Raw genomic sequence first — 12,500 nt, forward strand, 5'->3', positions numbered from 1 at the left:
CCTCTGTACATTAGTGCACTACACTAGAGAGTCCATAGACTGCTGTGCGTGTGTGTGTTTCTGAATACTGAGAGAATATGACACACAGAGATCAGGTGACTGTGGAGGGTCATTGCTGTTAGTCATTTTCTGTTACAGCTCTGTGGTTCAGGTTTTTTTTTTAATAATGCTGTGGGGACTCCGTTTTTGTTACGCCCTGAATATTTCTATCCGCGGTCCCTTTGTCCTGTGAGAGGACTCTGACACTGGATGGCACAACAGTTTCTAGTCCTGCAGACGAAACCTGGTGTTCTGCCTCACTGTATGCTGTCTTAGGTAGCATCCTAACACAAATGAGAGAGACTGAATTTTAAAACACAGATCCATCTTGAAGTATTGATCCTGTGATGCGAGAGCTAGTTACTAGTGATGTTACTGTTGAGAATGAAAGTGTATCAAAAACTTCAAAAGTAAAATATTTTAAATGTATTTGCACATAATGGGCATTATAACATAATAATAAAATGTTATTATTAGAATTCATGTGGATCATAAACTTGAAGTTAAAGGTGAACTATGTAGGATTTTTGCAGTAAAATATCCAGAAACCACTAGGCCAGTGTTATATATTTTGTTCAGTTGAGTACTTAGAATATCCCAAATGTTTCCAACTATTTGTAAATCGTGAGAAATTGCTATTTTAACCGAGGAACCGGGACGTGTGAGCTATGCGTGTGAGGGAGTCGCCTGTCGATTGCGTCATATCTGCGTCACCCTCGGTTTCCGGTTTTATTCAGTGAAACACTTTACTCTCACTGCAGTGTGAACAAGTGTCATAGCAGCCGCCGAGCGAACGTCATAACTTCCTTTTCAACACACTCAGATATTTCTAATACGATAAACAGAGTTGCGTTACCTCATACTCATGACTGGAAAAGAGGAAGTGGCGCCGGCAACCGTGTCATAATAAAAGTCCCGCCGGCGACTATGCCATAATAACAGTCCCGCTCTTCAATCGCTCCTGCGGCCTTGCTCAGCTCCACCACACTCGGTCCTGCTCTGCTTCAGACTGCAGTAATGTTAATAATCGCATCCATGAACATGATTTCTGCCCGAGTCCTATCCTGACTGTTTTCCACCGGCTGTGAGCTGAAGACCACATGTCCCAAGATTCTGCGCTCAAACGTGGCGTCATCAAACTACGCCTTTGTTTTGAACAGGCGACCTCTAGTGGATAGAAAAGTTACATAGTGTAGCTTTAAAGCAAATTTGCTTTTTAATAATTATGATAGAAACATTATGGGTTTCTATTGTATGCAATTATTGGGAATGCTTCAGTAAATATATAATAAAAATATATATATTCATATATTTACTATTTTATGTATTATGTTATTTGTTAGGTGTGTGTATATATACATACATACACACCAACCAGGCATAACATTATGACCACCTTCCTAATATTGTGTTGGTCCCTCTTTTGCTGCCCTGACCCGTCGAGGCATGGACTCCACTAGACCCCTGAAGGTGTGCTGTGGCATCTGGCACCAAGATGTTGGAAGTAGATCCTTTAAGTCCTGTAAGTTGTGAGGTGGGGCCTCCACAGACTTGTTTGTTCAGCACATCCCACAGATGCTCGATTGGATTGAGATCTGGTGAATTTGGAGGCCAGTTTTGGAGATGCTCTGACCCAGTCGTCTAGCCATCACAATCTGGCCCTTGTCAAACTCGCTCAAATCCTTACGCTTGCCCGTTTTTCCTGCTTCTAACACATCAACTTTGAGGACAAAATGTTCACTTGCTGCCTATTATATCCCACTCACTAACAGGTGCTGTGATGAAGAGATATTCAGTGTTATTCACTTCACCTGTCATAATGTTATGCCTACATTTTTGTGCGTGTGTGTATGTGTGTGCAAGTAGAAATCTGTAATTTTGACTTTTTTTTTGTGACTTTTTTGACATCCATAATCTAATAAGCAAAGAAAATGCATAGCACGCACAAATATAAGTGGAGAAATAGTTTATTTTTATTTATATGGAACTATTTTTGTATCCGTTATTTTCATTACTGAATAAAATGTTGCCTATTTATAGTAAAGTAGAGTCAGACATTTTGACAATTAACTAGTATTATTTCAGGCAGACAGGAAATATAAAGTGGCAGTTAAAATAGAAACGCACACATCCGGCACTGTCTTAGAAATCGGCCACAACGATTGATCTTATAAGGCAGCATCATTTTGCTGCCAACTATTTGGAACGGCCTCACGTCGGGAGCTCGCCTGTGGTGCTTAAAAATGCTGTGTAGGTAGGCAGCTCGGTTGGGTTTGGAACAGAGCCATTCTCTTCCGTCAGATGTCTTTGAGGGAGCAAATAGGAGACCAAAGTGACGTTTTGTTACGCTAAATGAAATGAGAATGGCAGCGGAATCTATGGCCGGCAGCGCTCTTGAGTGCCACTGACATTTCCAGCGGATGACGACACAGATGGTAGTGAAGCCGGTGATTAGACTCTGCATGTCTGCATTTACAGCCATTTCAACGGTAAATGTCAATTATCTTTGTGCTTCTATTCGTCAGCTAACCTTCACTTCTGAGCATGAGCTCTCTTTATCTTTTCACTACCGGTCCATATGACAGCGTGAGTTCGTTCGTGGGATAGTTGAAAGGGATAGTTCACCCCAAAATGAAAGTTCATTTACTCACCCCAAATTTGATTTTATATCTTCTGTGGAAAATAAAAGCTGAATATTTGAAGAACGTCATACCCATTATTTTCAATACAATGAAAATGAATAGGAAATGGGCCTGTCTAGAAAATATATCATAAAAGTGGTCCATATGACCGTATTCAAAGTTGAACAAGACCAAAACTCATCCACGAATCACTCTTTTGTGTCGATGAATCAGTGAGTGAATCATTCATGCGCTTGAGTTCTGACTTGATCCGTTCACAATGGGAGTGAAAAACAGCCTTATTTTCATCCTTCTCATCGTATTAGACTTCCATAATAGTCTGTAATAAGTCTCACTCCGGATTCTGCTGTCTGTCTCTCCCTCCAGGAACGCCACTGGTTTCTACGGCCGTCTGTCTCAGCCTGTGCCGCTGATTCAGGCAGCTTGTGCTTCCACCACTGACTGTGTTTCCTGCGGTGTGTCTGAATCTCTGCTGTCTTTCTTGTGTGGCGGATACGAAGCTGCTCTAAAGTTGATGGTGAATATTTGGAGATTTGTCTCTCTGTGCTCAAGCAGCTCATGCGGTACTAACAAAATAGAAGAAATAAACATTAAGGTCACAGTCTGCAGCTTTTATGGTGTTTGAACGGAATGAATCATCATTTGAGCTCCTGTCTGTGGATTACTGTCCTTTACACCTGGTATTAAGATTTGTTTTGGTTGATCGGATCACAAGTAGACGAGGGAGACACATTCCTGTTTACACCTGGTGTTTTAATCCGTCTCTTTTGTCCACTTTCGACCACTTCTGTCCTGATTTATTTGAGGGGAAGGTCTATGGGCGGGGAAATGTATGGGTTTTTCAGATCTTTCGATCTAGTGAATGAAATAAGCTCACGCAATTAACATATGAACGCGACCGGAGACGATGTGTGAGTGAGTGCGTGTTAGAAATCGGGAATGGTGAGAGAACATTGTCGGCAATGTTTAAATCCCGTCTGGCTAGAGCGCTTTCCATAATGTTTACTCATTAGGTCAGTAGATGGAGAGTAGGGGGTCTTTTGCTTTCTTTTGTTTACATCACGAAAGCAATCCGGTCAAATGTGTTTTCGAGTACCTCTGGATGACGTCGAAAGTGGACAAGCTGAAAACATTTTAGAACCTGTTTACACCTGTATCTAGCATTGTCCACTTGTGATCCGATCGACTGAAATGTTTCTTAATGCCAGGTGTAGAGAGACCATAATCTTTAATCAAACGTTCCCCTCCCTTTTGCAGCGCCATCGCTTCACTGATTGACAGGTTTACTGGCACGAGGACGGGGAAACCTGTCACTCACATGAGATTGACCAATAGCAAACCACAACCATCCAATCAATTCCTCGTGGACAAAATCAAGTTCTGCACTATTTTTTTTTCTTATTCGAGAAGGCGTTTCACTCAGATACGTCACAATAGGGAAGAAAAAGACTATAGAGACAGAGCGTATTTAGGCCACGCCCACACCCGGGGGGAAAACAATCCAACGCTCTCCATTGACTTTGCACTGCTTGAGGCTGACTCCTTGTCATTTCGGACTTATAACAAAAAACAGAACAATGGCTAAATGCTGATATATGACAAGGTGTACAGGAAACAAGCTAAAACACACAGAAATAAGTTTTCCAAAAAAAACGAGCGTTTAAGGAGACAAAAGTGGATACAGGCAATAAGACATGAAGCCTCAGCAGGAAGAATGGGCAAATTTTGGGATCCTGACACTCAGTATGCCTGTGTGCAGTAAACACTTTGTCACTGTTAAGTCAAATATCCAAATGTCAGTTTAAATATTATATTTCCTGTCGCTGATCACGTTCCCCTCTAGTGGGTGTAGTTCTCAGTGTAATATAGCATGTCGCGTCTCAGTGGCCTGTATCCACTTTTTTGTCCTTAAACGCTCATTTTTTTGGCTCGACAGCTTATAAAAACGTATTTCTATGAAGTAGGCCGCTTCACGCAATACAAAGTCAATGGAGACGGTTTGATTGTTTTAAAAATAAAGGTTAAAATAAAGCGTTTTTGCCATTGATGGTTCCATGAAGATGGTTCACCCAAAAATGAAAATTAGCCCATGATTTACTCACTCTCAAGTAGGGTTGGGTACCGAAATATTGGGTACCAATGTGGCACCGGTTCCTATATAACCGGTATGTAACCGGACCGAATCAGCACTGATTTCTGTGCCACTTAAATTCAAACGTGCTTTCGCGCTTTGGCTGGCGCCGAGCCAGAGACACATATCACAACTATTCAATGTTTTCAACCACATAATATTTTTTTTAGGTTTCAGACATTTAAATGCTCATAAGTACTAGCAAAAAATAAACAATGATGTCTATGGAAGCGGCAATAACAATCCTTTCAGACAGTTATAATTTGACTACGTGTTTTATTCATATCAGATGCACATTATGACATTATATAGTAGTTGAATCTATTCTTCTCCCAGTTCAGCGGTCACTTACTTTCATGTATTTCGTGAGACGTGGATATGTGTTGTAAATCCGATAGATCCGATTTTCTGAGGTGCAAACTAACATGGCGACGACGCCCATCGTGCATTATAGATCAATTAACACACATTCACTCACACACATTTGAAAATCAGAATATCAGAAAGTTCATGACATAGTTAAAGGGTTAGTTCACCCAAAAATGAAAATTCTGTCATTAATTACTTACCCTCATGTCGTTCGACACCCGTCAGACCTCCGTTCATCTTCGGAACAGAAATGAAGATATTTTAGTTGAAATCTGATGGCTCTGAAAGGCCTCCATTGGCACAATGGCACTTTACACAAGACCCTTAAAAGGTACTAAAGACGTCGTTACAAAGTCCATCTCACTACAGTGATTCTAAAATAACTTTATGAATCGGCGACAATAGTTTTTGTGCGCAAAAAAACCCTAAATAACGACTTACATAGTGATGACGATTTCAAAACAAGGCATCATGAAGCTTCGAAGCGTTATGAATCAGTGAGCCGAATGATGATTCGGATCGCGTGTCAAACCGCCAAACTGCTGAAATTTGGTGATTCAAACCGCTGAATCGACTCGCTGATTCATAACGCTTCGAAGCTTCATGATGCCTTGTTTTGAAATCGTCATCACTATGTAAGTCGTTATTTAGGGGTTTTTTGCGCACAAAAACTATGGTGAGTAAACTTAGGGTGAGTAAATCATGGGGTAATTTTCATTTTTGGGTGAACTATCCCTTTAAACATCCATGGAACCTTTCCATTGTACTAAAGATTATTTTTGGTTCTTTAGAGTATTCAAATGTTCTTTACACTAACAAAGCAAAAAAAGGTTCTTTTAACCTTATTCTTCTATGGCATTTCTGCCACAAAAAAAAACATTTTGGAAGCTTTGGTTTTCAGAGTGTATGGTAATCATTTTAGCACTATATTTGAAATTGTGTGCCCATTATTTCTTTGAATTGTGTGACCACTTTCGTTTATTGAAAGGTACAGCAGAGAATGGACTGGAAATGATTTGGGAACAGGAAAAGGAAAGCTGGACTCGAACTTGTGTAGCCAGCCTGAGCTGATCTAAAGGTACATTTTTCTCTCATCATTTTCAGTCCCATTCCATAAATTTAACTGCACTTGATGCAGTGTTTATTTATTTATTCAACAAACCGTTTTTTTTTTTTTTTTGTATGTATGTATGGGAATCAATAACATGGTCTGATGTAGGGAGAGTTTAGAAAAGAGGCGTAGTTCAGCTGGAAATCGGCCACCTACACAGCCTATTCCTAGCCTGCGCTGTATCTAAAACAAATAAAAGTCTATTTTTGATTCTTACTGCGTACAATAATCCCGCTCATGTGGAGCCGAGGCTTTTCCAGTGAGGAGTCATTTGAGGAGAGAGGGATTGTATTGCTCTCTGCCTGAGAGGTAATTAATTTCAATTCCATTCATTTGTCTCGTTGCTTGACATTTTAAGCACTGACACTGATGTGGAGTTTATATGGATTAATACCCGGCTCTTTCCCATTGTGGCATTAACCTGCTTTTGTGTATTATCTGAGGAAAACAGTCCCGAACGCAAGCGCGGCTGACCCACATCATTACCCCGAACATGAACAAACATTTACAGGTAATCTCAAGTTAATGTGACATCTGATATTCATTTACACGAGTGCGGCCTGTTTACTGTCCTTCAAAAGGAACCACAAAACAAAAGACCATTGTAATATTTATTAAATATGCTTTTGTTGTCAGTACGCACACCGTTTTGCTGTCTAAATGAGAAAACAGAGCAAAGATTCAAAGCTCTTGTAAGGGTAGACGGATATGGCAGTTAACATTTAAAGGTGTAGCTCACCCAAAAATGCTAATTCTGTCATCATTAATGCACTCTCAAAGGACTCAAAAGTATCATAAATGTTGTCCATATGACTTTGATCAGAATTATTTGTTTACTAATCAGACAGATTCATGAACAAACTCGCTGACTAGATTGTTAACTGGTAAGTCCAAATAGGTCAGATTCATAAGAATGGTTTTGTGAATTAAATCAAAAGATTCATTGAAAAGATTCACTCAAATTAATGATTTATTCAAGAATCTGATTAATTTAGTTCTCAAATTCGCTGACTGTGAACCACTGTGACCAGATCATTGAGTTGGTTAGTTTGAGAACCTAATTGGTCTGATTAATGATCAAATCCTTCTGATTGGTTTTGTGAATTGAATCAACAGATTATTCACAAATCATACTGATTCGTTTCTCAAACTCGTTGACTCGACTGTCAACTGTCACCAGATCATTGAGTCCAAATCAGTCAGATTCATGAACAAAATTCATTGTAAATGTCGACTCAAAAGAACAATTTGTTCGCAAATCTGATTAATTTGATTCTCAAACTCACTGACTCCACTGTCAGCCACTCTCACTAGATCATTGAGTCTGGATCGTTCTGATTCATGAACAAATCATTCAGACTGGTTTTGTGAGTTGAATCAACAGATTATTCACAAATCGGACTGATTCGTTTCTCAAACTCATTGACTCAACTGTCAACTGTCACTTGATCATTGAGTCTGAATCAGTCTGATTCATGAACAAATCATTCAGACTGGTTTTGTTAGTCGAATCAACAGATTATTCAAGAACCAAATTCGCCAGATTCGTGAACAAATCATTCTGATTGGTTTTGTGAGTCGAATCAACAGATTATTCTCAAATCGGACTGATTCATTTCTCAAACTCATTGACTCGACTGTCAACTGTCACTAGATCATTGAGTCTGAATCGGTCTGATTCATGAACAAAGCATTCAGACTGGTTTTGTGACTTGAATCAACAGATTATTCTCAAATCGCACTGATTAATTTCTCAAACTCATTGACTCGACTGTCAACTGTCACAAGATCATTGAGTATGAATCGGTCTGATTCATGAACAAATCTTTCAGACTGGTTTTGTGAGTCGAATCAACAGATTGTTCTCAAATCGGACTGATTCATTTCTCAAACTCATTGACTCAACTGTCAACTGTCACTAGATCATTGAGTCTGAATCGGTCTGATTCATGAACAAATCATTCAGACTAGTTTTGTGAGTCGAATCAACAGATTATTCAAGAACCAAATTCGCCAGATTCGTGAACAAATCATTCTGATCGGTTTTGTGAATGAAATCAATGGATTCATTGAAAAGTGATTTGTTCATCATTCGAATGCCGATACTTTTTTTGTCTTCGGAAGACTGGAAATATATGGACTAGTTTTATGATACTTTAAAGGCGCATGGACGCTTTTTATAATTGTAATTGAATGAAAAACATCGACCAGTACAGCCCTTAAAAGTTCTGTTTTTGTCATACGGATTAGAAACAACATGAAGGGTGAATAAATAATGCTAGATTTTTAGTTTGAACTGCCCATTCAATTTTGAAAAGGCCGCACAGGGACTCTCAGCTCTGACCAGGGGTGGGTTAATCATTATTTCTTGTTTATTCATTCTGAAACAGCCTTGTTGGGTTTTTCCAAGGTCTGTGTGGATGAATAGAGACTCTCGATGGGAGAGCATGAGTGGACTAAACCCCTCTGGGTGTTGAGAGGCTCCTCAAACAGAGACCAACAAAAGCTTAATCAAGCATCATTCTCCAACCCAAATACCACAGCTCTCTTAACAGCACATGCCTCTAAAACAACACACAGGGTTATTATAAAACATTCTTTATTATAGTTTTTATTCCTGGCATCAGTTGTCAGTTTCAGTGAAGTTTTGGTGTTGTTTTTAGTTTCACTTGGATGCAGTAGAGTGTTAGTTTTCAACCACAAACTGTTCCATCTGCCTATGATGACGCATACTTTCGATCTCAAAATAGTACCATCAAAGTTTGTTTAATTTGAAGAATTCGCATCACAACACACAGTGCTGTACATGCTGAGTAATTGCAAGTAGTATCACTCTGGGGCATTTATGACTCAGCAGCATGGATTGATTCCCTCAGATTTTGTGTCGGCCTCTGATGACCCCCAACAAATACTCTGTTTCTCTAAACTTTGTGACGTTCACGGCATAGAATCTTTGAAATACATTCAAAAGTTTTGTTAGAGGTCTTTTGGGTCAACTAAATGAGACTTGAGAGTTTCATAAAGACGACGCCACTATTATTTGTTTGTACTACTTTGCTGCACACTTGTTTATTATTGTGTCCAGTTTTATTTATAGGTTTTTTTTTAATAGTAGTATTTATATAGTTTAACCTCCTAAGACCCAGGAATAGACTTTTGTCCACTGTGGTGGACATTATATTTTAGTGAATTTCTCTGACATCCTACATGTCACATGTCACAGTCTGGATGTCCTGTAAAGAGCACATTCGGGGCTTTGCAGAGATACCAAATGTTTGGAGGTTTCACCAGGACAACTTCTTCTTCTTGGTCTTTAAAAACGGCTGACATTAATGTTTAGCACTCTTATGGAAATATGATAATATTTTGTAATTATGATTTAAATCGGATTCATTTTCTAATTGTTTGTTATAAATCAACATCTCAGGAAGATGTTATGGGGTTTCTAATCAAAATATGACTTTCTGTCACAAAACAGGGCATTGATTTCATAAATGTCCACTGTAGTCGACGCCAGGACTTAAATCATGTTTATCAGGTACTCTGGAGACACAACAAGTGAATAGGCAAAGAAATTACATATAATAATTAAAATATTCCTATGAAATATTAGATTATATTATTATGAAAATGTTGCCAATTATTCCTCCCATTATTACACTTCTATTTCCCTTACATGTTGCACAAGAACACATTAATATGCAAATTAGATGCAGTGTTTAGATACATTGTATTGCATGGGAAAATCCAAGTATGGTCATTTTACCCACACATTGCATAAAGTAAAATGGTATTTCAATGCATTCCGTTATATCTTTCATAACATAGTTCAAAACCATCTTCAAACAGAGTTTGTTTAAAAACAATCCTGAAAACTAAAAATTGATTGGTGAATGAAAAATAAATTAAATTTTTTTTGCCTATACATGCAATTTCATGTCATTTTATTTTATACAGAGTCCTGGTGTCAACTACAGAGGACATATCATATATGAATAAAATACTCCAATTTTGTATTATTTAAAGACAATATTTTTCACTGCTCGTTTTTTTTTAACCTTGTACTACTTATAATGTGCTGCACTGTTTGGTGCAGGTTTGAGACCCAAAGCCTCATCCTGGGCCCTGGCTGTCTTTTATTAAGCTCTGTTGTGCTGCAGTGTCTGCTGTTGATGGATGGTGTGCTGCTCTGGCTTTAGCTGCAGTGTGCAGCGCTGGCTTCTGAAGGTGCGTGAATCTCTCTCTGTCTAAACGCCCCCTTATTTCAAAGCGGCTTTCAAAAGCAGCATCTTTGTCGTATGTTATTATGATTTCCCCAGTGAAGGCCGACAGCATCAACCCACCATCCCGTGAGCACGCGCGTGTGTGGCTATCAAAGGACACAGCAGTACTGGTCACACTACACCAGCAGATGTTGTGTTTTGGACGCCGATCCCCAGCTTGAATCGTCTGCGTTCTTGCCAGGCCTGTGGTGTTTTTCACAGAACCTTCAAAGAAGTCAACATATAATCAAAATGTATGGCTTTTTCTTTCTTAATGCATATGCCTGGTCTTATTATGAGGGATTCATTATTCTAATGTTTCAAACAATTTTCCTTTCAGCTGACATCAGCAAGGCCGCTTCAATTTCGACCAATAGGTGCCCGTGATTTTTCAGAGAGGTTGGTTCTTCACAATTAATGGTAAATGCCCAATTTTCACAACCTTATCATGAATCTGGTTAAATGTCCTGTTTTACTTGGAAATGCCACATTATGGATGTTAATTAATTAATGATTACTAAATTTGTATTAATTTTATTTTATTTAAAAAAAAATATGTGCACCAGAATAGACCAAACATCAAACTTGGGAGATTAATTAACTGAATTAAGTTTCATTTTAATTGATTAAAGGGGTCATGAACTGGCTTTTATTTTTTTATACTCTGTTGTGTGAGGTCAACGTATTGCGTTTGCGTGGTTTTTACATTTAAAAACATCATAATGAATAAGTTATAGGCTATTTTCTGACCTGGTTTTGAGGCTCTCTAAAGAAACGCTCAGTTTTGATGGGCGTGCCGCACTGAAGACTTGGAAGTAAACACCCACGGCTAGGATTGGATAAGATTTGCATATTCAATGAGCTTCTGCTCCCCCTGTCAGTGACAGCATGTGGTAAACGGCAACCGGAATGAATCGCCCAGCCCACAGCCAGTGCTCGCAAAATGTCTTTATCAAACTAACACAATGATTCATCTCCCATCCACCTGCGATTGATTGGAATGATATTTTTTTATTAATGTCACTTGGCCCGCCCGATCTATGAATATAACCGCGAACCGTACACACATACGCCCTTCAAATATCGAGTCAAGAGAGTGAACAACGCACATCAAGACAGTAATGAACCAAGAACACCACAAATAAAGGATTCTCCAGCCTGTGACAGCGTGCTAAAGTATGTTCTGTTAGACACGTACACATAATCCATAGATATCAAACGGTCTGTATCAATGCAATACTATCACATATAAAAACAATTTATTTACTCACATTAGTGTGTTGCTTCATTCGTTCATGTAATCTCATCCTGTCTGCAAATCTAGTCTCTTGTTTACAAACGAATCCGTGGTTAAATGAACATACGTGCAATGTCTTCCCCACGTGAGCTGGATATTCATTAAAAATAAAGTTCATAATATTGGAATCCGAATGCTTAAAAATCTGAATCCGAAAAGCTTATGTGGTATGTTTACTGCTTAGAAATTCGATGCTGTTTAGCTCTATGCTGCTCTTAGCTGTCATGTTAGTGGCACGAGTCGGTGAGCGGGGCTACAGAATCAGGCGTTGTTCTTCTTCTGTTGAGGCGGTGCTTTACTACACTCTTACATCATAGCCGGGCATATCCTGAGATCGATCGTTTACTGGGCCTGGTGTCAATAAAAGCTTTTCTTTGACTAACAAGGAAGTTTTCAGCTCTGAAACTTACAGGATATTCTTATAATACCATGACCTTTTATATATCAAAGGCTCAAGGAAAAGTTGATTTCTCAATTCATCACCCCTTTAAGAAAAATGTTGAAAATACAAAATGATTTAATATAAAAACAAGACATTTTTGTCATTACAGGCTATAGTTGTAGTTTTACTGAACAATAACAAGACTGCAGATTGTCAATATTGCTAGTTGCTGTTCTTATAGCCTACGTGCTGACACACACACACACA

General features: G+C 38.8%; 1 protein-coding gene across 3 annotated transcripts in view; it reads left to right on the top strand.

Moving 5' to 3' along the window:
• Nucleotides 1-6,512: 6,512 nt before the first annotated feature.
• Nucleotides 6,513-12,500, top strand: part of lingo1a (leucine rich repeat and Ig domain containing 1a) — a 157,270-nt gene continuing 151,282 nt past the window's right edge. The window contains exons 1-5 of one of the 3 annotated variants that reach the window (XM_079809186.1): nt 6,530-6,601; nt 6,744-6,803; nt 10,389-10,519; nt 10,612-10,808; nt 10,895-10,974. The gene's annotated coding sequence lies outside the window, so the exon portion shown is untranslated. Of the gene's footprint in view, nt 6,804-10,388; nt 10,520-10,611; nt 10,809-10,894; nt 10,975-12,500 lie in introns of all 3 variants that reach the window. The other 2 variants (XM_079809187.1, XM_079809185.1) reach the window with 2 other exon arrangements.

The sequence above is a fragment of the Gobio gobio genome (assembly GCF_949357685.1).
Source record: "Gobio gobio genome assembly, chromosome: 25".
In the NCBI taxonomy this organism is placed as follows: Eukaryota; Metazoa; Chordata; class Actinopteri; order Cypriniformes; family Gobionidae; genus Gobio; species Gobio gobio.